We start from the raw sequence: 27,226 nt of genomic DNA, 5'->3' as shown, positions 1-27,226 counted from the left end.
AAGACCCCTTGTGGAGGGAGGTGGCCCCCGTTCTTGCTGGGTCAGGGGCTTGGGAAGAACGTGTGAGTGCTGGGATCCAAGCCCACGATGCTAACTTAAACCTAGGAATGGCATCAACTAGAGAACCCCGCAGAGCAACTAGAGCAGAGTTGGTTAGGCAGGGACTGGACTCCTGGCTTTGCCAGCTGTGTGACCTTTGGAAATCCCTTAACCTTGGGAGCCTTGGAGTCTTCATTTGTCACAGGACATACGAGGTAGGTGTGACAATACCTGCCTCAAAGGGGTATTTGAGGATACCTCAAAGGATTTCATGAGATAATGTTTATAAAACACCAGGTACTATAAGTCTCTGGGACATAGCAGGGGGTTAAAAATAGTAACTACCAATTATGAAACTGGGGGAATATGTCACTGGGGAGACTGTGTTGTAATGAAATCCTAGGGAGGTCCAAATCTGGTCATCAAACCTTCATCCGTGGATGGAATTCAAGAATTTTGTGCCTGTGCTGTAAGAAGACCCATCAAGGCCAGGGGTAGTGGCTCATGCTTGTAATCCCAGCATTTTGGGAGGCTGGGGCGGGAGGATTGCTCAAGGCCAGGAGTTTGAGACCAGCCTGGGCAACATAGTGAGACCTTGTGTCTCTACAAAAAATAAAAAGGTTAGCTGGAATGGTAGTGCATGCCTGTGGTCCCAGCTACTGTGGAGGCCGAGGCAGGAGGATCCTTTGAGCCCAGGAGTTGGAGGCTGCAGTGAGTTATGATCGGGCCACTGCACTCCAGCCTGGGCAACAGAGCAAGACCCTGTCTGTTTGGAGGTAAAAAATAAATTTTAAAAGACTGAGCAAAGAATCCAAGATGTTGAAAGACCAAACACTCCCAGAAAACCCTCTGGGTCAGGCAGGGATGTAGGATGTTGCAAACCTGTCTTGTAGCAGGCAGCAGAGATCCAGCTATTGAGAAAGTCGGGCACTTCCACTGCTACGTCAGTACCAAAGGGTGCCCGAGGGAATCTCAGGGCTGGATCTACTTCTCTTCCTTAAACTCTCACAAAAAAACACTCATCAGCAGGATGATAAGCTTCTTTTTACTTTTATTTTTAATTGTGATGAAAACATGTAACATAAAATTTTAAGTATATAGTTTAGTAGTGTTAAGTATATTCACATCGTTGTGCAAGAGATTTTGTGCAACAAGATAAACTTTTTTATCTTGCAAAATTGAAACTTTGTACCCAATCAAAAACCCCCTCCCCCTTCTCCCCCTAGCTAGTAGCAAATGCCAGTCTGTTTTCCGTCTCTATGGATTTGACTACGCTAGGCACCTCGGACAAGTGGAATCATGCAGTGTTTGTCTTTTTGTGACTGGCTTATTTCACTTAGTGTGATGTCCTCAAGGGTCATCTATGTGGTAACATGTGTCAGGATTGCCTTCCTTTCTAAGTCTGAGTAACATTCCTTTGTGTGCATAGACCATGTTTTCTTGCTTTATCCATTGATGCATGTTTGAGTTGCTTCTACCTCTTGGCCACTGCGAATCATACTGCTATGAGCATGGTGGTACAAAATATCTCTTTGAGATCCTACTTCCAGTTCCTGAGTGCATGCCCAGAAGTGGAATTGCTGGATCATACAGTCGTTCTATTTTTAATGTTTGAAGATCTACCATACTCTTCCCCACAGCAGCAGTGCCATTTGACATTAAATGCACAAGGATCCTGATTTCTCTACATCTTTGCAATGCTTTTTACTTTCTGGGGCTTTTTTTTTTATAGTAGCACCCTAATGGGTGTGAAGTGGCATCTCGTTATGGCTTTTCAGCACAGAAGGCCACTACCCAGACATGCCACCATCTTCTTGTCCACTCGGCAGAGTGACAGTTAACTGCGTCTTGGGGGCCTGGAGGAATTCTTCAAACACTCAGCCTGAATGTGAACTGTAATACCAGCTGTGGGGTCAGATTCTTCATCTTAAAAAAAAAAAAAAGGGATAATAATAGAACCTACCTCACAGGGTGTTAACTCATGTTAGTACACTGAATGCATTTATAGGAAGGGCTCGATGAATATTGGCTCCTACTATTTCTGTCATCGTTCTATCTTCTACCTTTTTTTTCTCCCTACTACTCCATCCTCTTTCCATCCCCTCCCTGCCTTTTGTTTGTAGACAGGGTCTCACTCTGTCGCCTAGGCTGGAGTGCAGTGGTGTCATCACAGCTCACTGTAGCTTTGAACTTCTGGGCTCAAGTGATCCTCCTGCCTCAGCCTTGTGAGTAGCTGGGTCTACAGGTGTACACCACCACGCCTGGCTAGTTATTTTTTGGTAGAGAATGGGGTCTTGCTATATTGCCCAGTCTGGTCTCAAATCCTGGCCTCAAGTGATCCTCCTGCCTCAGCCTCCCAAAGTGCTGCGATTACAGGTGTGAGCCACTGTACTTGGCCCCACTACCTTCAATTCTGGCTTCAAGAAGTGCCCTTCACTACAAAAAGAGAGGAGGGAATGGCCGGGATTAATGATGTGGGAACTGTGTTCTCCTACCCCCGACCTCCCACCCACCCACCTTGGTTCCAACACATCGATGCAGCCCAGCTTCCTTCTGTGTGCCTGGCACAGATCGGGTCTTGCTCTCTAAGGATGCGTGCTGCCATTTCAGGAGCTGACAGGAGCGTATCCTCATTGGACCCTGAAGGATGAGCCGCTGGGGCAGGGCGGAGGTGAGCACAGCATTGGTCCTGGGTGTTCACAGGCCTTCCCTGGGCTGCCGGGGAGAACTTTATAAGACACTCTCCTGATTCCCATTTTGGGATTCCAGGGGGGATCTATCAGGAGGAAGAACTTGCCTATCTTCTTGACTGTGTCACCCATCCTTTGTTTCCTCTACGAAGATGGGGGTGGCATGTTGGCCTGGGTGATACAGCCCAACGTGGGTCTCGCTGGGTGTGAGCTCAGCTCTCCGCTGTACAGTGGCTTTGAACTTGAACTCAGCCAGTGCTGTGCCCACGCCCTGCACTTCCCTGCACTTCATGTTCCTGCTGGCAATAATTCCCTTTCCACCCTGCCCGCCCCGCCCATCCCCTGCCTTTCCGAGGCCAGTGGGAGGTGGTGTTTAGGTGGACAGAATGGTCACATGTATGGTTTCCAAACTCCATATAGTTGATATCACTTAAATATCTCACTCTACCCAAGTCAGCCCCATCCTCTGCTCATGGAAATAACAACTGGGAAAAAACACTTGGAGAGAAAAACAGGACAGGAATGTGGGCTGTCCCTGCCAGCAGGACAGGGGAAACCTCTGGCCGGCACTGGACTGCCCTGTGCCTGTGTTCTGTTGATGACGCCTTGGGTGGAACACCCTGACCCGCGTGGCCAGGTTCAGGCAGCAGCCCACCTCGCAGATGGAAAGTCCAGATGGAAGTTTGCACGTCTGGCCCTGACCTCTGCATGGAATAAGCTTTTCCTCACTGTGCCCAGCAGGCCTTTCCTAGCCAGCATTTTTCATTATGGGTCTTGTCTTTTGGGGTTCTCTGTCTATCACCTCTTGTGTCCCACACTGGGAGTGTGACCTAGCCTGCTTTGGCGGTGGCTCTAGTGTCCGAGATGGGGGTGGACCCAAGGCAGCCACCGAGCCCAGGGCTGGAGTGTGGGCATTGCCTAGTGGGCGAGGCTGCAGGGTCAGGGCACGTGCAGGGTTGGGAGAGGTGGGAGCTGCGTAGGGGTAGGGGCAGGTCGTGTGCACCTCTATGTCCCCCTCTCTGAGGTTCCCCGGTGGAAATGGCTGTTGGTTACCTCAGTGGCAAGAAATGCCGCTGTCCTCTGCTTAGCAGACCACTGGGGACCTGGTGGTTCCCACCATGTGGCTGACACCGATGGCCTCTGCCTTTCTTCCTTGTTCCTCACCGCCTCCTGGTGTTCCAGGTGTGCTGATGTCACCAGCCGTCCTTTCTATATGGGCATTCTCTTGTTTTTTGTCCTATTGTGTCGCTGAAGATTCTTTAATGGGCCCTTGAGCCCTCTCTGGTTTGTGAACAGCCATCGATATTCGGGTTTGTGTGCGTGCAGTGCGGGATGGAGGCTGGTAGCTCCTACTCCACCATCTTGGTGTGGTGTCACTCTCCTGGAGTGACTTTAAAGGAAAAATGTGGGTAGAGACACCCAGCATAAGAATGAAAAATCAGTCATTAAAATAACAAAAGGATTACTTACCTTCTTTGCTCAGTTGAAGCCTCTGAAGTTAGAAAAAATTAAAGCTAGGGCTTCCAGTACATTCGGCTATTTATTAAATGGCACAAAAGTCAACACAGTGTGTGGGGTATTTAAGCAGCCTTTGAAAGGCAGAACTGCTTTGTTGGGGGGAAGGTTGGAGAAGGGCCTGGGTTCACAGCCTGCCCCACCCTGGCCGAGTCACTCAGCTGACTTAGCTCCTTGGAGAGCTGGTGAGTCCTGGAGGGGCAGGGACTCCAGCACACGCAGGAGCAGCTTCCACACTGGGCTCCCCCGAGATAACCAACCTTGCTTGCCTTCGGGTTTACAGAGGAGGCCCAAAGGGATGAGATGTGACAAAGTGCTTTGAACACCATCAACTACTATACAGAGTAAGGTATGTTTAAAGCTCTCTATTCTAGAAAATGTTGGGGTTTTAGGGAACCCAATAAATAGCTATTGGCTTTCTCACCCAAGTTCTGATTTAACCAGGTCAAGGATTACTTTTTTTTCCTTAACTGATCAAGATGATGTTGGAAAATGTGGCTTGTATCAAGAGGGCTACTTCCTAGCCTCGGGATTAGATATGGGTGTACACACACAGATGGTCACAGGTGGCCTTGGAAAGCCATGGCCCGTGTCTGTGGGGTCGGATGCTCTAAAATTTTCAGCTTTGATGAGAAGACTAGACTGGGACTTCTCTGTGGTCAGCTTGCTCCCAAGAGGAGCAGGGGAGGGAATTGCACTGAGCTAGGCATGCTTAGCAAGAATCAAGATTCACTCCTGTCCCCAGGAGGGTATGAGGGAGAGGCCGGGAATGTACCCCTAACGGGAGACCCTCTGCACAAAACTAGAGGGCTGCAGACAGGAGCTTCCCCCCAGTAGACAATACGATTTAGAGTAACTCAGCACCCAAGGATGAGGAACTAGAGCTGATGCTGTGGGCTCCGAGTTCAGTACAACCTATTACTGCCAGGTGCTCACTGTCCCCAGACTATGACATGCAGTGAGGGCCATCCCTGGGAACATCTGGAGAATGGCTTACAAAGGGGACCAAAGTAAGATGCCTGGGATAGAGGATTCACTTTCTGTGTAGGCCGATGCTTAATGGTTTGTGGTCATTAGAAATGAAGTCTGTATTCACTTTCATAGAACTCCATGGTTTGTCCTCCAAAGTGAATTACATTCTGAATCCTGTTCACTGCCCACTTGGGTGCAGACATCTTTTCCACCTACCATGTTATAGTTTGTGTATAGAATGAGCCTTCTCTTTAGGGGTGAGCCATCTTGGGGTTCTGTTCTGCGTGATGTCTCCATATGGATAAAAACTCCAAACTTTTGGTGTTCAAAAGTTAATGACTCGTGATTACATGAGAGAATCAGCATTGAAAATGAACAACAAATGGTGGCCTTGTTTGTACTTGGAATGTCATGGCTAATCACTTGGTTTTTCTAAGATGCACTGTTGGGGACTGGAAGAAGACCTTGATCTCTGAGGTTCAATAACTGGGTCTATGAAATAAACTGACCATAGGTTAACAGGAGAAAATGTATACAAATTTATTATGTGCATAGGGGCATCACAGGAAAAAAAATGCATAACCCAGACAACAGCGAGATCTGGAAGACTCTGTACCCTTTTTATAGGGGGAAGTGGAGAGAGGATGTAGGCAACTTGGGGGACAGTGAATGATTTTGGGGAAAGGTGGATGGGCCCTTAGAAGAATAGATGACAACCTGTGACAAAGTCTGTCCAGGGGTGGTATCAACATTGTTTCTTCTCCTGTGATAAGAGTTAATTTTTCCTGGTTGCTGAAACTTCTGGGGAAGGGATTGATAACAACTGAGTTGCTTTTGGAGGATCCATCTTTCCAGAACAAACACCTCATGCTGTGTGTGCTGTTTTTCAAGTGCTTCCAACTCAAAGTAGTCAATATACCAAAGCAGCATATTTTAGGGTGGTTTGACCTGAACTTCTTCATATTCCTTTTTAATTTTATGTACAAGTTTTATCCCCTAATGTCTGTATGATCTTGGTACATTTACTAGTGGTGTGATTTTAGGTAAGTCACTTGCCCTTTGAGTCTTTATCTGTAAAGTAGAGCCGATCATATTGTTAAGGATGCCTTTGGCTGCAAGTAAGAGAAATCTGGACTCAGTTTAACACGGGAAATGCATCATCACATAAGGTGAGAAAGCAAAAGCTACAGTGGCTCCACACACAGGATAGTCAGGGCTCTGGGTCGTCCCCTCTTGGTGACATGCTTGGCATTCTCTCTTTGTGCTAGTTTGTCCTCAGGCTGCCTTCCCTCATGGTTGCAAAAAGGCTGCAGCAGTTCCAGGCATCACTTCCAGACCTAACAAGGTCCAAAGACATTCTCTCTTCCTGTGTGACTTTTATTATGAACAAACAATATTGTTCTCATACACAACTTTGCCCTCCCTACAGCCAGCAGGCTGTTTTTCACAAGTGTCACCTGTCTGTACCTAGAGGGTCTCTTTAATTAGTTTAGACCATTAAGGACCCAACTCCTGGGATAGCCCATCCTGGAGTAACAGCCATATGAAAAAGAGTGGAATTGAACAAAACTGGGGTCCAGTAGGAAGGGATGAAGGATTTAAGCACCCAACATAATGAACCCTGTAAGATTATTACCAGGAACAGATGACGGAACATAGGATTTAATAAGTTAGTATCTATAAAACTCCTCAAACAGTGCCTGAGACATGGGAAGTGCTATATATGTGTTCATTAGTAGTATTGGAATTAATAGATGGCTTTGATAAGTTTTGCCATCATCGGTTATATTGGGAGGAGTTAGACCAGTCTTCTAAAGAAAGGAAAAATACAATTGCCTGACGTAGTAATAAAAGCCAGCCTCCGTTGCCAGGTCTGTCCCACAGCTATTTTCTTTCACTAGTTGAAAGTGGCGTTTAACTGCAGAAGTATTTTTAAAGCAGCTGAGGTCTCTTAATCAAATAAAATTATTCTTGGTGAGAGAAGAATGGAGGTGCTAAATGCTATATTGTGGATAAAAGTATGTAAATTCAAATATCTCTTTATGAAAAACACATGTAACTCTGGGAAGAAACTATATAAAAGCTCTCGCAATCCTCGGCAAAAGGAACAGAAGAAAACAGGCTTCCCAAGCTTTCAGCTGCATCTACAAATAATCTTCCCAGTCTATGTTTGATACATCAGTCAAGAATAATTTTTGAATCCTGAAGGATGTTAAGTGTTCTTCTTCTTTTTTTTTTTGTATACTGTCTGACTTAAAGAAGGTCCCTAATTATAAATGATGGCATTTTATACCATTTGGGACTTAACTTTTTGTTTTGACCACTTGATGTGACATTTTAAACTTACTGGTGACAACTGTAAAACTACCATTTGTGTCTTTAAAAGAAAAAAGGGGAAAACAGCAGTTTTAAATATAAAAGCCCATTTCATGTTAATGCATCAAGTTTTACTCTTGCAGCCTTGAAGAGGTTTGGGGGCTTTGCTGATTGTTATACATTTTTCTTGAACGCAAAGCAAAGTACTTTAAAGGGGAGGGTGTCTGTCTGATAGTAGAATTTGTCGTATCAAATCCTTTCACATCAGGGAAGCCAAAGAAGGCAGGGCAAAAATTTGGAGCTCTTACCCTGGCGTGAAAATAGCAGTTTCTGTTTTTACTAGTCTTGGCCTTTTAGCAAATTTTACTTTGTCTTCTCAGAGAGCAACTTTCCATTACGTATGATCAACCTCATAAAATTTGATGTCTGCCAGTCTATCCAGTTTGGTACTTAGCGTATACAAGTCCCAATAATCATTTCTTCCTTTATCAGAGGTTTATGTTTCCTCCCACGCATACCCTTCCAAAATGGGTCAAAGGGTGTTTCTCTACATTTCCGCAGTGTATTCTTTTAAGTTCAGACTGCAGCTTTGCTATTCAGAAGCCTCACGAGGGGTTGATGAGTGCAAACCTGGGTCACCAAGGAGAGGGTTGAAGTGGAAATTGTGCTGATTTCATCTGATTGCTTAGGGCAGGGAGATGCTTTCTGTTTTCACCACGAGATGAGTTTCAGCTCCATTAGCTTCCTCATGCAGAGCTTTCCTTTGAAGATCAGGCTCACGGACGGCAGCAGCTGCCTTGAGTTGCTCTAGGCTTATGAGCAAACACGCACAGGGGGCTTGGGTACATTTATCCAGTGGTCCCAGCGCCTCGGGGAAGAAGTCACAGAAAAAAAAAAAAACACTCAAAACTGTTTATGCCAAAATCCTTTCAAGGGCTCATGATGACCATTTCTATAAATAGCCTTGCTACATAGACTGTGGCTCAGATAATTTAAGACTGATGGAAGCTTTTTTTTTTTTTTTTCCTTTTTTCCACTTTTAATGCTACTTAGATCCATTATTATTTGGCTTTAAAAGAATACTTGCCTTTAGCAAGGAGTTGACCCACCTGCCTGTTTCTTGCCTGACACATTCTCGGGAAGAGCAGATTTAGTAGGTAGCGGTTGCTTGGGAGGCTCTGGGGACACTAGATTTTCACAGCAACCCACCCTGTAGGGTGCACACTGTTATCTACCTCCATGTCACAGATGAGGACATTGGGACATGCTGGGGTTAGGCCATCAGCCAAGCCACTGAACTGGGCAACAAGTGGGCTGGGGCTCAGGGCTGTGAGATTCCAAGCCCAGGCTCCCAGGGGACCGTCCCGAGCTGTTTCTGTTGGAGGTGTTCCCTGCCCAGCCCTGAGAGCCCATCCAAGTCGCTATGGGTGGGGCAGGTGCATTTCTAGGCTCCTCTCTGCCTCTTGCCTGCATGCCCTCCCACTGAGATACGATATCCTAAGAATATACCAACTCAGACCGGAAAGGGTAGGAAAGCCTGGAGGTCCCCGCACAGTCCCCATGCCTGTGCAGAGTGCTTTACGATCTGCAGGACGCTTCCCCGCGTGTTACCCTGCCTGGCGCTGTCTGGACGGCTGGTTCTGGGTGTCGGGGCAGAATCCCCAGCTCGCTATCTGGCAGGCGAAGCCCAGGCGGCCGCATCATCCTGAGTCTGTGCTGGCTTGTCCCAGCCTTTGGCTCTAGAGAGGGTGGGTTGTGCAGCCTGGAGCCCTCGGGGCCCTCTGGCCGTGTTCCATGTTCCTCGCCTCTCCCCGCTGCAGGCTGCACCCTGCCGCACCCGCGCTTTGTCTCCGTGTAATCTGTCATTGTGGTGGCAAAGCGGCTTGAGCCCAGTTCAGAAGCACCGGGGCAGGTCCAGTATCGCCGGGGTTCAGTCTGTTTGTTCAACAGGCTCAGGGCTGGAATGTCAGGTTATAAATCTCTGCCTGGCAGCTGCCTTCTGTGGCCAGCGCACAGATAAACCTTGAACCCAGGGGATGGGGAATTTCCATCCTCGGAGGCACCAGGGCTCAGACACGTCTCTCTGGGTCCCGGTGATCTGTCCCAGCTCTGTCTTTGTCCCTGTGGCTCCTCTCCCCACCTCTTCCCAAACACGCACAAAGGAAACACTAAAAGACAATAGAATAATCCCAAAGGTGTGTAGAACTGCAGGATAAAAACACAAAGGATATTCAGAAGTTTGTGTCTCTGCTTTTCATCACTTTGGCCCTCAAGGATGATACACTTATGCTGAGGAAACCCTCAAGAAAGGAGAGAAAACTGTAATCTTCTCTGGGACGCAGTGGTTGAGTGCCGGGCTGTCCAGCCGTGAGGTCGGGGCCCCCTCTGGGCCTCCAGTCGTTGGACTGTAAGTGGAAGTGTTTGGGGTAGATGGTTGTGAGGTTCCTTCCGGCGCTGACATTCTGTCATTTGGAGCTGCTGTGTCCTTAACGATGGTTGCTATGCACCGATCCTGGGCTCCCCCGACCCTGACAACACAAATGGAAGAACATTTGGCTGATTCGTGTTTGCCGGTGTCTATTATAAGCCAGGCGCTGTGCTAAGGAACAATGAAGCATTTTCCTAAACTTCGTAGCTTGTGAAACAGTGAGAGTGGTGAGGTGGGAGTGAGGGCCCCCTCTGGTCCCCAGGGGACAAGGGCAGTTGTAATCTAATGGTGAGGGCCTGAGATCTAGGCCCTTCCTCCCCCCACTTGGCGACACCTGCTGTTTCTGCCTGCCTCTGGCTCTTGGCGGTGGCACCCCGACTTTTCTTCAGCCTTCTTTCCCACTGGGTTGATCACATCTCTGGGATCTAGGCCTGGCCAATTGGAACTTCTCCTGTCTCCAGGCCATTGGGAGTGGTTAAAAAATGGGCAGTGGCCAGGCACACTGGTGGCTCACACCTGTAATCCTAGCACTTTGGGGAGGCTGAGGCCACGGGGTTGCTTCAACCCTGGAGTTTGAAGTTGGAGTGAGCTATGATGACGCCACCTTGGGTGACAGAGTGTGACCCTTTCTCCCAAAAAAAAAAAAAAAAAAAAAAAAGGGATAGAGACCTAAGCTGGGCCAGTGAGACTTTGCTGGAACTATCGGGAAAGAGCCGCTCTGTTCCCACGGGGCTCGGCAGGCTGCAGGAGTGCAAGCCTGGCCCTGCTGGTGACCAATTCAGTACAACAGGGATGCATCTGCCAAGGGGGATGCTGACAGCTGGGAAACGTAGAGCAGAGAAGAGAAGGGCCTTAGACGGCATCGTTAGTTCTCCTGTCTCCCTCCAGCTCTGCCAGCATCTGGAATTGGGCTTGGCCTTGCCAGGTGTGTAGACCAATAGATCTCTTTTTCTCGGCTACAGTTTTGGGCTCAGTTCCTGCCCCCTACAGTCGAGTCGAGACCAGCACTGCTCTGCAGGCTCTGCTGCCTTTTGCTGCATCCTGTTTAGGTCTCTACCTGATGGGGGTGAATCAGTAAGGATGTGTTTGGCTCCAACACCACACCCAAAGCAGCTTAAACGGGAGAGGGGTTTATTGATCTCCTGTGACAGGAAGCCCAGGTGGTGTGGGATTGGTCTGGGATTGGTCATTTAGCATCATTGGTGGCTCTGGCTGTCTGGGTTCCAGTAGCCACAGCTGCTGGCCTGGCCCTTAAGTTTGTCCCTTGATGGTGCAAGGTTGCAGCTATAGAAATTGCCACCTCACATGGCTGCTTTATCCCAAATGGAAGTGTCTCCCCCAAGTTTTTTCATGGTCTTGGCTTGCTGGGTTATTTTTCTTGTTTGTTTTTTTGTTTGTTTAAAATCACAGAGAAAACATTCCACTATGAACCCTTTCGCAGATATATACTTACGTTTCTGTTAAAAAGCAAAGCCAGGCCAGGCTCGGTGGCTCACGCCTGTAATCCTAACACTCTGGGAGGCCGAGGCAGGCGGATCATTTGAGCTCAGGAGTTCGAGACCAGCCTGAGCAAGAGCGAGACCTCGTCTCTACTAAAAATAGAAATAAATTAGCTGGACATCTAAAAAATATATATAGAAAAAATTAGCCGGGCATGGTGGCGCATGCCTGTAGTCCCAGCTACTCAGGAGGCTGAGGCAGGAGGATCGCTTGAGCCCAGGAGTTTGAGGTTGCTGTGAGCTAGGCTGACGCCGCGGCACTCACTCTAGCTCGGGCAACAGAGTGAGACTCTGTCTCAAACAAAACAAAACAAAACAAAAAACAAAAAAACCCCCCATAAAATAAAAAAAAATGGTAAATTCTTTTGGCAGCCTTGATATTTTTCAGACAGAACTCAGGGGAGTCTGGCTCATTCCAGGAACATGACCTTAGGCTGCTAGGAGCCACGTTAGAGCTTAAGTCTCTGCGCGTGTGTGTGTGTGTGTGTGTGTGTGTGTGTGTGTGTGTGTGTGTGTGTGTGTGTGTGGTGGGGAAATCATTTGTGTTGACAGCTGTAGTCTCACAGGCCAAGGTTGAGGCCTCGTCAGGAGGAGAGCTCACAGGAGCTCCACTAGTTTGGTCAAGGAGAGAGTCTCTGCCACTTTCCTTGGCCAGAATGGTGTGACCTGCCCATGATAAGCCACCATGAGTCCAGGCAGAAGAAATATAATTTCCGTTATTAGCATACAGTCTAACTGTGGACTTATAAAGGTTCATCTCCTGGAGGTGGGGAAGGGCCTCTTCCCTGAGCACGAAATGAAGGTTCCGTGGGCAGGAAAAGGGGGGCAGGAAGTGGCCGCTGGGTCGGCCGCTGGGTCCCCGTGTGCCGGCTCCCCAGCAGTGACAGGGAAAGGGCCCTTAACCTCATCTGGACCATACTCCTGCTCCACAGGGAGGCCAGATAGAGGAAGATGGGTCTGAAGGACAGAATTTGCTTAATTGCTTCAGGGATAGTCTGGCATATTTTGAAAGGCATAGAATGATGGGATAAGAAAGTTTTCCTTTTTTATTTTTTTTCATAACTGTGGGGTTGGTGTCTGGCCGAACAGCAATGCAGTGGTCACATGTCACCGAAACAAGGATGACGTTATTGAATCCAGGGCTTAGTTACAAACCAGGTGATCCATGGGGCCCATGCTGAACCTGTCCCCTTTCTTTACTCCTGACACCTTGCCTGGTAATAGCCATGGGCAGGCCTGGAAATGACCTGAATTTGCCCCAGAAAGGTGATATCTTCAGACAGGAATCCCAATCTGAAGAGTTGGAGTAGAATCCTAACTGGAGAGCAAATAGTAGGATTTTCTTATGCAAAATCCTGCAGGTTGCCTAACTGCAACGTGGCCTTGAAAAGGTGACAAAATCATGTTCCATTTGCCTCAGGAGAGCTTGGTCTTTAAAGGAATCTGATAGTGAATCTTTAAGGAAATGGAAGTAAACAATTGTGCGTGATTCATCACTCCGTTGGCTATACTAAGGAGTCTAAACGCCAGACACATCAAGCAGCAGAATCATTCTAAACATTTTAAAAATAAAGGATTATTTATCGCAAAAACTTTGAAGCACAGTTTGCTCTTATGGGTGGTGCATGGCGATTGTGTGAAACGCTAGGCTGTGAGTGACAACTGGTGACGGCTAGGTGGGCCAGTGCACACGCTAAAAATGGAGGAGCAGATGGCCCTGGATGTCTGCAAGGCTACCGTGCAGCCTCATGGGTGTCACGTGCACCGTGACTGTGCGGGTCCCTTGGATGCTTTCATGGCTAAGTCATTTTGGATCGCTGGAGGATAGCTGGGCTTATATATTATATTAAACCATGTATGTTCTATGCCATTCAGTAAACCATGTCCTGGAAAGGAAACCAGGATCCATCAAAATCAGAACTGTTTGCTTTGAATAAAGTCTTTATGAACACTGAGTTTGGATTTAAAGTACCCAAATTCTAGAAAGACCAGTAATTTGGAATAGGTCAGACAGCGGGCGTTCCAGGTAAACTATTAACACTGGAGTATTTATTTATTTTATTTTTTATTTTATTTTTTTTGAGATAGAGTCTCACTCTGTTGCCTGGGGTAGAGTGAGTGCCGTGGCGTCAGCCTAGCTCACAGCAACCTCAAACCCCTGGGCTCAAGCGATCCTCCTGCCTCAGCCTCCTGAGTAGCTGGGACTACAGGCGTGCCACCACCATGCCGGGCTAATTTTTTCTGTATATATGTTTAGTTGTCCAGATAATTTTTCTATTTTTTAGTAGAGACGGGGTCTCGCTCTTGCTCAGGCTGGTCTTGAACTCCTGAGCTCAAACGATCCACCCGCCTCGGCCTCCCAGAGTGCTAGGATTACAGGTGTGAGCCACCGCGCCGGCTAGTATTTATTTTCTGAGTGAAGACTTTTAGAGGTTACATGGCGTGACTTCTCCACTAGAGAGAGGCTGGCACGCTCTAGCCCCAGGGCCATAGCTGGTGAGCTGCTTACAGCTGGCCTGTGGCCTGTTTCTGTCTGGCCCCTGAGCTAAGTATAGTTTTTTGGTTTTTAAATGGTTAAAATAAATGAATATTTTGTGAAGCACAGAAAGGTATGAAATGCAGATTTCAGTGCATGTAAAGTTTGTGCTGGATCGCGGCCGCGCTCAGCCATGTGCTAACTGTGCTAACTCTGTGCTGTAGGTGGAGAGGAGTGTTTGAGACAGAGACTGGATGGCCCCCAAAGCAGAAACGTTTATGTCTGGCCCTTTCCTGGGAAAGCTTGCTGATGCCTGTTCTAGACCCTTCCAAAGACTTCTGCTATATCTTTTTCCCACATAAAAGGTCCTTAGAGATCAAGGCGTCTGAGTGTTCCCTGAAGCCGAGTGCCTCGGAGCTCCCTGTGGCTCTTCCGAAGTCTCGGCTCCACCGGGGAAAGCTGAACGAGCCCTCGATCACCAACCCCACTCCTTCAACCCCCCAACCTCCAGCTGCCCCTCAGCAAGGCAGTAGGGAGATTGCGCGTGGAGTTTTCCCTCCTGTGCTGAAATGGCTCATGCCCAAGCAGTAGACTAACACCTTGTCCATGGTACGCCTGGCCAACCTCGGACCTCCTGTCTTCCTTTTGCTTCCAATCATATCTATATCTTGTGTGTCTGTATCTTAATCTTTTTGTTTAATTTCTTCACTGTATAGATGTGGTGTAGAGGGACGTAATGAGATGCACTAAGGTCAGCAAAGGGGTCCAAGAGAGCACTGACGGGATCACACATTCATTCATACCTCCAATAAGCGTGTATCGTACAAGATCGGCCATGGCCTTCAGGAGCTCGGCACCCAGTCGAGGGGTAAAACATCTCACCAAATTGCAACAGGATAATAGAAACACAACAGTGGACGTAACATGGATGAGAACTCCATTTACTCTGCAGAGGTCAGGGGTAAGGGCATGTGGTCAGGAAGGGCTTGGAGTATGGGACACACCACCTGGCCTGGGGCTTAAGGAGGGTGGTGATAAATTTCTGGAATCTCAACAGAGAACCCTGAACGTGCAGTGTCAGTTACCAAGTCATAAAATAGCCATGTGCATTTGGAGAATTTGAATGTGTTCCTCACTGCCCAAGAATGACTTTCAAAACAGGGTGAGAAGGAGGAAAAAGGTGCCACTAGAAAGGAAGGTGGGAACTCAGATGTGCAGAGACGTCATGGGCCAGCCTAGTGTTTGTTCTAGATGATGGGATGCCATGAGAACATGTCAAGCTGGAGAGAAATGTATTCTTGGTTCTGTTTGACCAGTTCTCCGAGTCCAGCTGAATATGTTTATTTCGCCTCAGTGAAACATGATGTCTTTAATGGGTTGAGTACATTGTCCCTGTCCATGAGTAGTTATTTTGGAGTTTGAAGATTGTCCTAATTCATTCCTTCATCAGATTATTCATTCCACTAATATTTACTGAGGGCCTGCCTTGTGCTGGAGACTATTCTAGAGACTGAGGATGGAGCAGTGAACACAACAAAGTCTGGTGCCCACTGGGCAGCTGTGGCCTCCTGGTGACATAGAACATTTAGGGAGAGCCACACGAGCCCATCTTTTGGTCTTACCTGATTTGGGGGAGGCATGATTATTTTGCCTCTGTTCTCTGTGTGGCCACAAGAAGTTGTTTCTATGTTGCACTTTTGTTTCTTTATCTGTCCAGAGGGTATAATTGTGGCCATTTTTGATGAAAACAGCAGAAGCATGAGTCAGACACAGTGCACATGGGAGCTGAGTTCCACGGAAGTCCAATGGTCAGAGACGTAAGGAGGAGTTACCATGAGAACAGAAACTGTCTTGTATTAAATCAGTGGCTTCCAGACACTTTTGGCTGTGGCTCACACAAAAGCGAATCTTTTGTTGTTGCTTTGTTATAAATTAATTTTTTGAGACAGAGTCTTGCTCTGTTGCACAGGCTGGAGTGCAGTGGTGTCATCGTAGCTCACTGCAGCCTCCAACTCCTGGGCTCAAGCAATCCTCCTGCCTCAGCCTCCCGAGTAGCTGGGACTACAGGTACACACCACCACACCTGGCTAACTTCTTAAAAATTATTTTTTGCAGAGACGGGGTCTCGATATGTTTCCCAGGCTGGTCTTAAACTCCTGGCCTTAGGCAAGCCTCCTGCCTCAGCCTCCCAAAGTGCTGGGATTACAGGTGTGAGCCGCCATGCCCAGCCAAAAGAATATTTTATAACCAAAAGTGTCACAAAATTCCAAAAGCGGTGCCCATTCTAGCCTGCTTTATTTACAAATGCCGGTAGAGATCTGCTCAGTGGATTTCACAGCCCACTGCTACTGCATTGCGCCTTCCAGATTATGAAACTTTGCATTAAATCAAACATTCCTTCAATGGGTTTTAAACTTCCTTTCATTTCTCACGGTGCTTACTAAATACTTGTGGATGGATCATTTCAACTTCTGCTTGGCCCGTTAGAACCCAGGCTACTGTGCCCAAATTGAGCCGCAGGTAATTCAGCCTTGGTGTTATCAAGGAAACCCAGTCGTGTACCCCCCTCTCCATACTCTGCCCCCCTGAGATGATGCAGGCTGGCCGGTCAGCATTACTCCAGGTGGGCGTGAAATGTAGTCACGTGTGTCGGGGAGAAGCCACCTGCCTCACCTTCCTCATGGAAGGTTGCGCTGTCAGTACGGAATAAACGATCATGTCACGGCACCTTTGTCTGGAGAAGCCCACAGGTCTGAGCTTGTGTGGTGCATGGGTTCTTTACGGGCTTCTGACATGGGCGAGGAGGTGGGAAATGTAGAAATGTTTGTCTTCTCTATTCTAATGGTGTGCAGTGGATTTAGTCAGAAAATCCAGGATAAGGAGAAGAAAATGACAATCAAATACGATTCTTTCTAAGGTTCACCAAGCCCAGCGTGTGAATATATTTCGTGTTGTTTGTGTTAGTAGAGAACATTACCTTGTTCTGCACTTTGCACCTGAACTGACCTCGGTTGCAACAGCGAGAATCTGGTGGATGAATTCCTTCCTTCAGACTCTTGCTTTCCGTTCCAGCAGGGTGGTGTCCCTATTTTTAATTCAAACAGCCCCTTGGGCAGAGAAGCCTGGTGCCTTTTCAGGTGGACTGTCTCTTTCTCTTAAAAATATACTGCTTTTTGGCTTCCAGTGGGTGCTTTGGAGAGAGTTTTCTGTTATCTGGAACTCTTAGACCCGAGGCCTTGTGGATATTTGTTAATAGCTTATTCGTGCATTCAGTAAGTACTTATTAAGCTTCAGCCTATCAGAGTAAGCTCTCGGGGTCCCCAGCGCACAGGTGAGCACTTCTGTAGTGGACTGAATGAGAAAAGAACCCATGCAGCCAGGACTGGTTGGTGAAAAAGAGAATAGTAGATGCAGGAATGGAAAGGGGAAACTGAGGCATGGCCAGAGTGAAGGCCCAGACAGGAGACAGCAGAGATTAGCACAGGAGGTGATGACCTGCATGGCACCAGCTCAAAGAGAACACAGGTGTGCACCCGAAGCAAGTGCATGGAGAAGAGTGTGTGGCGTGGTTCCTAATCCATTCACCCCAGTATTTTGATACATACATCTGCAGCCACCAAACCTCCATGACCTCAGCATAATTTTACCACCTAATTTCTTGACTGTCTCTGCACCCATCATGATCTGTTTCCTTAGAAGCCATGGTTATACTTTCTTCTGTGCAGAAAACCCAGCTATAGTGATATTCATGGAATTAGTGTTTTGTCTAAGAATGTGATGGGACCTCCTTAAGAGAGCCAGGCCTGCATATTACTTCCACTGATGTAGAACAGGGAGTCTGTGGTTATAAATCCTCCCTTGGTGAGCAAGCAAAACAGTCATTGGGGAAATTGGTGTGTATTCTTTAGGAGTAGGTTCAGCTCAAGGATCAGTTAACCAAAATAATACTGGCTCAGGTAGTTTATTTCTCTTCCATGTGAAAGTCAGGTGGGCATTTTAGGCTGGGATGAAACCCCCATGGCGTTAAGGTCCTTCCATCTGGTTGCTCCACAATGCATGGCCTCCCGAGTTAAGTTCAGCTCATGGTCCAAAACAGCTGTTCCAGCTCCAGCCATCACATCTGCATTCTAGCCAGCAGGAAGGAAAAAAGGGTAAGAGAAGAACATTGATGAAGCTCTTCCCAGAAGCTGTGCACACCACTTCTGCTTACATCCCATGGCCAAAACTTACCTGGTCACATCTGGCTCAAGGCAGGCTGGGATATGTGGTCTTTATTCTGGGCAGCTGTGTGCCCAGTTACCCAGTTCTCTTAGGAGGTCTCTATTCTTGAGGAAAAAGGGGAACCAATACTGAGGAGCCCCTGGCAGTGGTGCCTGGCTCTTCATATTCAGCTACTTGGCAGCATCTTCCCTCTCAGGAGCCCTAAAAATCACCTGTGATGTTGTCACAGAGTGACAAAAACTACACAGAGGCAGAACTGTGCTTTCCCTTTCAAAACTCAGGGCGAGCGCAGAATTTTTGATTGGCTGAAAATCAACTCTGGAGGTAGAAGCGGGAAGGAAAACCAGCAGTGAGAGAGGTGGCCTCTGTCTTGTGCTTTTCTGTTTGGTTTTCTGTGACCTGTTTCCTTCTCTTGGCTTCTGTCATCCCTTATCACAGTGGGGGAGGGGAAGAATGTACTGGGGGGGCCCAACAAGGGACTTTAGGAAGGAGCAGAGGTCGAGGTAGGGAGCACAGGATGAGAGGAAGCAAGTTGACCCATCCCCAAATAAGGTAATAATTCCCAAGTAGTGAATAGGCTGGGGGAAAGGTACCAATTGAGGTTGCAGTTTGCTGTGTAGGAACTCAAAGAGACAGCCTTAGGCCGATGGCTTCCTGCTGATTTAATGTAACAATTTCCTCTTTCGATCAGCCTCTCAATCTTGAGAGACTGACCAAAATCTGTGGCATTGATGCCACTGTCTGTCACCGTCATAATGGATTTGTTTCAGCTTGGTGCAGAATTCACAGGTCGTGATGTCAGGTCAGTTGAATGACTTGTTTATGTTCTCTTTGTGGTTTTGTTGCTGTAACCAGAGTGAGACCATCTGGTGCACAGTCAATGGCTGGATATAAGCATTTCAGACTCTTGAGGAGATACAGTGCCCCAGGGATACCACTGTGATAACTATCAGAGACTGAAATATGCTCTTTGACCATTGCACCTATGAACCAAACCAATTAAAATCAAATGAGCCAGAAGAGGAACCTACATGTTTTGAACAAAGTAGCCTATTTGTTAATGTCTTTGTAACTGAGTTTCTACAATATCAGACATATTTTTTCAAGTTCAATCAGGAGGTGAGAGCTGTCACACACATTCCCCTGTCCAGCCACAGGATAGTCCAAGGCAATCCTCTTCTCTTAACCAACTTTAGGAGGTAGGTTAGAGAAGTTTGTTGAGCAATAGTAGCCCTTGCAGTAAAGTTGGCTCTAGTAGCTAGTGTTTGACAGACATTTCTAATTATAACGTCATTTACATTTGTGTCAAGCCAGAGAAAGAACATTCTATCAAGAGATGCCCATGTAGAGGGTTTTACACCTTCTGAAAAACTCTTCTTTATTCTGTAGTGCAAAGTAAGAGGCACAGACTAATGTTTACTTTCCAATTGGTTATGGAGTGAGAGTGGTACCGTTAGAATCCCTAATCCACCTCAACCTCATTTCCCACCTACAGAGTCATGGAGTGCCCAATGTATATGGCTGAAAATTAAATTCTCCATAGATAAAAAGTATACATCTTGTTTTTTTTTTTTTGAATGACATAGAGCTAGAAAAAAATAGATCTTGGAGGGTCAAAACAGTTTCCTGTGGGATGCCTTGTGCATTAGGGGGTCACTAGTAGGGAAGCACTGGTAGTATGTGTCCAAGGCTCAGTATTGAATAAGTACATGGTTGGAAGACACTGACAATCGGAGAATTAGGGTTATGAATTTATCTATAAACTGTTATTTTTTCCTTTGGCTTTCTTATTTAGTTTCTGGCATAATTTAACTGCAAAACCCTCACTGTAGGTTTTTCCTACTCTTAGATGTAAACAAGGAATGTGAATGTATGAATCCAAAAGCCTCGCCCTATAGAAAGGACCAGATGTGCAATTTGAATAGGGAGTCACACTTGCAATATCAGTGAAATTTGTTTAGGGTGAACTAGATCTCTAAGGTCATGTAGGGATTTAGGTTTGACATGACAGATCAGCATTCGGTTTAGTTTCCTGCAGAAGCTATCTGTTGTAAAATGCTAACGATAGCATTGTCTTGCTATGTGTAAACAGAAAGATGCCCGAGGGAAATGGGAAGAGGAACAAAGGCTTCATGATGTGACCGAGGAGAAGTCTTGATCTGTGATCCTGGGAAAGCTATCCACATCTAGGATGTTGTTTTCTTCTGATGAGAAACCTCCCTGGTCAGTTTTACTTTGAGGTTTCCAATGGGTGTACAGTCCCACGTGTCTGGAGGGGGGCTCTAGAGAGATGTGGACTCAAAGTACTGAAGTTTTGCCTTATCATAGATCATAAGAACTTGATATGATCCCTTCCAATAGAGTTCAAGGGCACTCCTGCTCTGGTGGTGTTTCCAAAAGAACCAATCTTTGGGTTCTAGATTATGAAAGGTCTTTTTGTCATCAGATGGTGAGCCACAAAGGGCTTTATTTACCTGGTGCAAATATACGTTGGCATAATGCACTAAAGCCTTGCAATATTAAGTCCTATCAGAGTTTATAATAGCAGAATATACATGAAGTTTTATTATTAGGGTTATAGGTCTTCAGTAATTATTTCATAAGGGGTCAATCTGTGTTTTCCAGTAGGAGTAGATCTGATTGCCAACAAGGCCAACGGTAATATTTCTGGTCAAAGCATTGCTGCCGTGTTTGTAACACCTTATTTACCTGGTTTACAACTTGTCCAATAAAGTAAGTATCTCTATAACTAGAAATTTCTCTAGGAATGCCCCAGAATGGGAACACAGTTCTGAATAACCTTTCAGCTACTGTTACAGCACTGTTCTTCCTGCACGGGAAAGCTTCTATCTAACCAGAGTGCATAGACACCCTTAGAAGAACTTTTTGATATTCCATAGAGGGTGGCAATTCAATGAAATCCATCTGTAAGTGTTCACGTGGTCCAGCAGGTGGTAGAAATGTATATCTGAGGCCTTTTCTTTTTGTCTTACTAGCATTATGGGTTTGACAAATAAAGCATTGGTTATAGACCATTTTAGCAATTTTTAGAACAGTTAGCATACCAATATTTTTTCATAATTTATATCATTTTACTCCATGATGAGCTACAGAGTATAGAGCTTTAAAATGGGGCTTTAAGGACTCAGGAAGGACCAGGTGGTCACTTGGGCCCTCCATGAGTCCATGCTTAATATTTAATTGAAATTTTTTTAAACATCAGCTTAGTTTCTCCAATTCAGGTGCACAGTACTGTTTATTAAATAAGTTAATTTGACTCAAATCAATCTTAGGGAGTTCATTCAAATTTCATAAATGTTTCAGTACTAGTGGACTTAGCATTAAAATTCACCAAGGCATTTCCTTGCTATTCAATAAATTCTTGTCCTGCTTGATGTTAGGTTAGCAGTTTTATGATTAATGTTTCTTCATTACAGTTCCAGAAATTCTTACCCAGTCCAATGGTGATCTTACAGTTATTAGAAACCTGTACTTGTCAGGGTCCTTTCTATGAATCTCCTTAAAGACAAAACACTGTAGGTTTATAGTTGGTTGCAATAGCTTTCAGGAAAGTATCAGAGTGAAAAAACAAACTGTCAGGAATGAAAAGACTGAAAAGGGTCATGGTTAAAGATCTGATGAGAATTCATTGTAATGCAATTGGCAAGGAAACTGATATTTCTGCATACAATATTTTCAAATAATAACTAGAATTATGACTAATAGGGTTATACCAGGACTACCAGATTTCAAGGAATTTCATACAATTTCTGCAAGACATTAACATACCGTGCATACAATGTGACTTGAAAAGGTTAAGCATCACATATTGACAATGCTTCCCATGTAATTTAACATATCAAATAAGCCTAAATATTTTAAGAACTCTCTTTTCTATAAGGAGAAAGACATTCTTTTGAGATATCCCAAGGGCCTAACTGGAAACTCGCAACGTTAGTTTGAGGTCAAAAAGTCTGATTTAAGAATTCAATCTTGGGAAGTTGTCAAAATATCAAAAGGTTTAAAACACTTGATTAAAATAGGATCACAGGTCACTTATTCATTTAACTAGAGTGATAATTAAAAGACTTCAAAGGCAAATACACAGTTGTAGAAAAAACCTTACCTCTTAATAGAACAGACTCAGTTTTCTTAATAAAGACAACATGAAGCATGAGAAATTACCTTGATAAAACAGAGTCTTTGTTTCTAAAGGCAGATAACAAGAAATTGTGAAAATTTTTTCTTTAAGAGCAGACCAATACTCTAAGAAAACTTTGTTATTTTAACAGGACCAAGTTCTAGTTTTGCATCAGTGTAGTTTTGATATTAATGTTCAATTTTTTAAAAGTCCAACTTAATTGCCCTCAAATATTAACCAGCTTAAGCACACATATGATTCCCCTCCCAAGATCCTGTTTCCACAAACCTTCTACAGCTTTCCTGTATTCCTTTGCTTTTTTCTCCTATACTTTTCTTCTTCCTTATGGTGGAACATCCAGTCATTCTATTTTAGGCCAAAAATTACTTTTTTTTCATACCTATATACTTTCATATACAGTTGTCTTCACCATTATTTCTTGTAATTTTAGTTATTATATTAATATTAATCTATTAGCATTCTTAACCCTAAGTAACCTTAATTTCCAGTAAAAATTAGGAAGCAAGCAATTGTGAACTCTATCATATCAGCATTCTATAGAGTGGCAAAGCTGTGAATCATAATTTCTAGAAGCATGTACTTTCTCATAGAATAATTTTCACTGTGACACAGAACATGTTTACTATCAGACCTAGTTATCTTTAGTATCTCTGTAATAAGGCAGAATTTTATTTGTATCCCCCTTGGATTCTTTGGCTACACCCGAGAATTCAAATTGTTCAGATTTTTCTCAGCCTCAACTTCCATCTTTGATAAGAATGCAAAAACCTTTCTAGTACAGGGAGGACGAATTTCACATGGAAATTTTACTTTGTCTATTTAACTAACTTGTTTTTAAGAATTATGCTTTGATTGCTTAAGTTTTTTTCTTTGTAATGTAGAGATAACATGAGCTTGTTTTAGAATGATCATAGGCAGGAAAAGCTGTGTCTGTGTTTCTGAAGACACGCCTGTTTTAATAACATGCACAAACTTTAATCAGCAGTATTTACCGCAGATTAGCCCAGATCACATGAACTTGAAAAACATGTTGGGTTAGTTTCTATCTTTCTAAGAGTTGAAGGAATACTTAAATAGAGCTCTTTTACAATGCAATTTTGGTAATACCATTTGGAGATAGAAAAATATCACACATACATATACACACATAGACATAAGCATATTACAGATTTCATTCTAAAATTTAGCCATGGACTAGGGTACAGTGACAGCAATCTCACTAGTTTATAAAATGTATGAATCCAAATTGTGTTCTGGCAGATGGAACACGTTCAGATTACTTGAACAGGTAGCCAGAGGTTTTTACTAATATTTGTGGAAAAGACTTTTAAGATTTTTCATCAGGCCATATTTCCAAATATCTCTTTTCTTCTTCCGAGTCCGTCTGCCCTAAATTTCCACTTTAAAGGGATAGCTATCGGGTCCTAGAGATGGCAGGGTAGAAAATTTACACAGTTAAACTTCAGGTTTAATTACCACCATTTGTGGAAACAAAGAAAGAAGGTATAGGTGAAGGCCTATAAGGACAAGATGGCCAGGAAAAGCACCTTGAGCAAAGGTAAGTTTTGTGATGTAGATTTAATTCAATGCCTTCTCCCTTCTTTAGTGATTTATTGCTCCTTTTCCTCTTGATGCAGAGAGGGAGGTGCTCTTACAAATGGAGATTTCTTTCCTTTATAGATGGAAATTGCTCTTACAAAGAGGTCTCAAAATAACCCGCTGAAAATAATTCTTATGCCAGAAAGGCATATTTTAGAGACCAATCTGGTTAGATTGGTTTCCCAACTCAGTTTATGTTTTTTAGTTAATGACTGAGTTCAGGGTGCAGACCAGTGAAGAATAGGACATTGACATTTTCTATGGCCAGACACAGCATGGATACTTCTAATCTCACCTTATAGTCAGAGATTGGTTCATTCTTTTCAAATTTGTTTTCAAGATTAAATGACAGACCAGGAGTTTTTTTTCCTACCTCAAGGAGTTCTGGGGCATAACAAATATCATGACAACAAGAAAGAGGGAGCTGGAACTGGCGGTGTGTATTGTCAGCAGGGGTTTGAGAAGTGTTGAAGGTCAACTGAGAGGTTCCCATGGGAGAAGCAGGATTGAAGAGAGAAAACACAACTAATTCTCAAATGTCTTTCTGAAAATGGTCCAAATGTCAGTTGGACAGGTTTGGACATGGGGACCTTTGGGATGTGCTTTGAAACTCCCCCAACATAAATGTTCTCTTTCTCAGAGGGATTAGTTGAGTACTGCCCAGAAAGTCAAGTCCTTGGGGGCTTCCTCTGACGGGGAAACAGTCTAGGCCAAAGGGAGTGGGTCCATCAGATGGCTGGTGTGTAAAAGTGAATGATTTCTGGCTGTTTACAATAAAGGCAAACATCTTGGGGCACAGGGTGATTTTTTTTTTTTTTTTTTTTTTTTAGTTTGGGACACCTATGTTTTGGTTTAAAATACATACAGGAAGGCCCTCTTGGTTCCTGTAGCTGTAAATTCATGCACATGTTTGCCTTTTGTAAGGAGTTTCCCCATTGCAGCCACTGTACTTCTAAATTGTTTTTGGTAAGGTTTGCCCATTTCTCAAAAAGCACAGGATTTGGGTCTATAGTTCTTATAATGAAATTGGAGTTCTAGGCAGCTTGGATCCAGATTAATCCATGATCCCCTGTCTTCTAGTAGCCTTACCTGCTGGACGCAGTCTAGTTTCTTTATTGGATCCAATCCAATTCTAGACCAAGTCCAGTCAAAGACATTGCTCAAATAAAGTCTGAGAGCTCAAAATGCAAATTCACAGAGCTTGCATTTGAGAGGAAACTCACCCATAACTGCCAGTTGTGGCAAGAAAGCAACAGGCACAGGGTCACTGGAGGTCTCCTTTGGATAACATTTCTGATGCCAAAAACTGTTAAATTTAATAGAGTTTGAGCAAAGAATGATCCGTGACTTGGGAAGTCCTCAGAACCCTGAGATGAGAAAGCTCCACCCAGCAGTGGGAGCAGCGTGCTGTTATGGGCTGAACAGAGCATCAAGATATGTGAGGCAAGGAAAATAGATTAATTCACTAGATCCAGCAGGCAGAAAATCAATAAGGACATCCTAGACCTCAGCATAACCAACTGTCAACTGTAGAATCATCCAACAGCCGCAGAACGTGTCTTCTTCTCAAGCTCACATGGAGCATTTACCAAGATAAAGACCATTCTAAACCACAAAACACCTTAACGAGATTAAAAGGACAGAAATTATATGATACTTATTCTCAGTCCAGAAAGAAATTAAACTAGAAATGAATAACAGAAATAGAGTTGAATAATCACCAAATATGTGGTGATTATACAAGACATTTCTAAATAATACCACATAGGTCAAAGAAGAAATCTCAAGAGAAATTAAATATTTTGATCAAAATTCATGGGCTGCAGTGAAAGCAGTGTGCTTAGAGGGAAACTTACATCTTTGGAAACTACAAAAACAAGGGTAAATTAAATCCAAAGCAAGCAGAAGAAAAATAGTAAAAATTAGAGCAGAAATCAATGCAATTGAAAACAGGAAATCAATAGAGAAAAATCAACAAAACCAAAAACTGGTTCTTTCTAAAGATCACTAAAATCTACAAGCCTCTACCCAGGTTAACTAAGGAAAAAGAGGGTACAAACTACTACTATCAAAAATGAAAGAGGATATCACTGCAGAGCCCATGCGCAGTAAAAGGACGAAGGAATGTTCTGAACAACTCTATGCCCACAACTTTGATAACCTCAATGCAATGGACCAATTCCTCGAAAGGCACAATTTGCCAAAACTCACACAAGAAGAGAAATAGGAATAGGCCTATAACTATTAAAGGAACCAATAATTAATAAGCACCAGGCCCCGACAGAAGCAGAGGCAATGCTTCTAATTCATTCTTCAAGGCCAGCGTTCCCCTAGTAACTAAACCAAAGACATGACAAGAAAACAAAATTATGGACCCACATCTCTCATGAACACAGACTAAAAAAAAAAACAAAAACAAACCCCTTCATCCTAATGAGGATGACGAGTATTGTCATTCCTAAAAGGGGCAGGAGGGAAATTTCACAGAAGAGCACTGATCAAAAGGAATCATTTCATGCTTTTTCTTTTTATTGTATTTTTATTGTAGCCTTCTCTCTTGTACCTGGGGCTTTTTGAGCTTTTTCTTCCCCAAATGTGAGCTTTCCAAGCTTTCTAAGGCATAGCAAGATCTGGGTTTGGTGTGGGCAAAGTTGGAAATGACTTTCTGTGGGACTGGCTGACTAAGCTCCTCTGCCTTGGGCCACACTTGTCATAACCACCTCCTCTAAACTCTGAGGATGTCTATATTAAGTTTTATTTGAATAGCACTGCGATGCTGTGTGCTTAGCTGTGTCTTAACATGCTGAGGCTCTGGGTGTGCACACCTGCATTCCTGGACAACTCCCATACGCCCCAGCGCGCCTTGAGGTTAGAAGAAAATTAGGTTAGCTACTTAGACTTGGCAGTGTTCATTTCTTACAGACCTAGAGGGCTTCTGCAGTCCTCTCCCCACTGCAGTTCTTTTTCTGGATTACGTGTGTAGTTTGAGATGGATAGAACCTATGCATCTTGTTAGTGCTTTTGAAATGCAGATTGAATTTGCTTGAAATCGATTGAAAAAGTTTCTGTTCCAGATGATTCCAGCAGGGCCCATGGGACTCTGATGTGGCTAAATAGCCTAAATAGGTTCCTCATAGTCATTGCGAAATGAGATACAATCCCTTTGGAGTGTTTTGGGACAAGCATGTATCAGAGAATTTATTCCTAATCCTCTACATTATTCTTTATTGATGTAGTGGTCATAATCATTTCTAGAACAGAGCTTTAAGTCAAAAAGAGCCCTTTTGCAGCACACGTGATCCAGCAGCA

At 44.6% G+C, this 27,226-nt stretch overlaps 1 protein-coding gene across 1 annotated transcript in view; it reads left to right on the top strand.

Annotated features, from left to right (window-relative positions):
- The window catches only part of CCDC3 (coiled-coil domain containing 3), a 68,733-nt gene that overhangs the window by 16,897 nt on the left and 24,610 nt on the right, over positions 1–27,226 (top strand). The gene's annotated exons all lie outside the window — the stretch shown is intronic.

Source organism: Lemur catta, chromosome 1 (genome assembly GCF_020740605.2).
Source record: "Lemur catta isolate mLemCat1 chromosome 1, mLemCat1.pri, whole genome shotgun sequence".
In the NCBI taxonomy this organism is placed as follows: Eukaryota; Metazoa; Chordata; class Mammalia; order Primates; family Lemuridae; genus Lemur; species Lemur catta.
The sequence above is the reverse complement of the archived record's forward strand: the minus strand, read 5'-3'. Positions and strand labels throughout refer to the sequence as shown.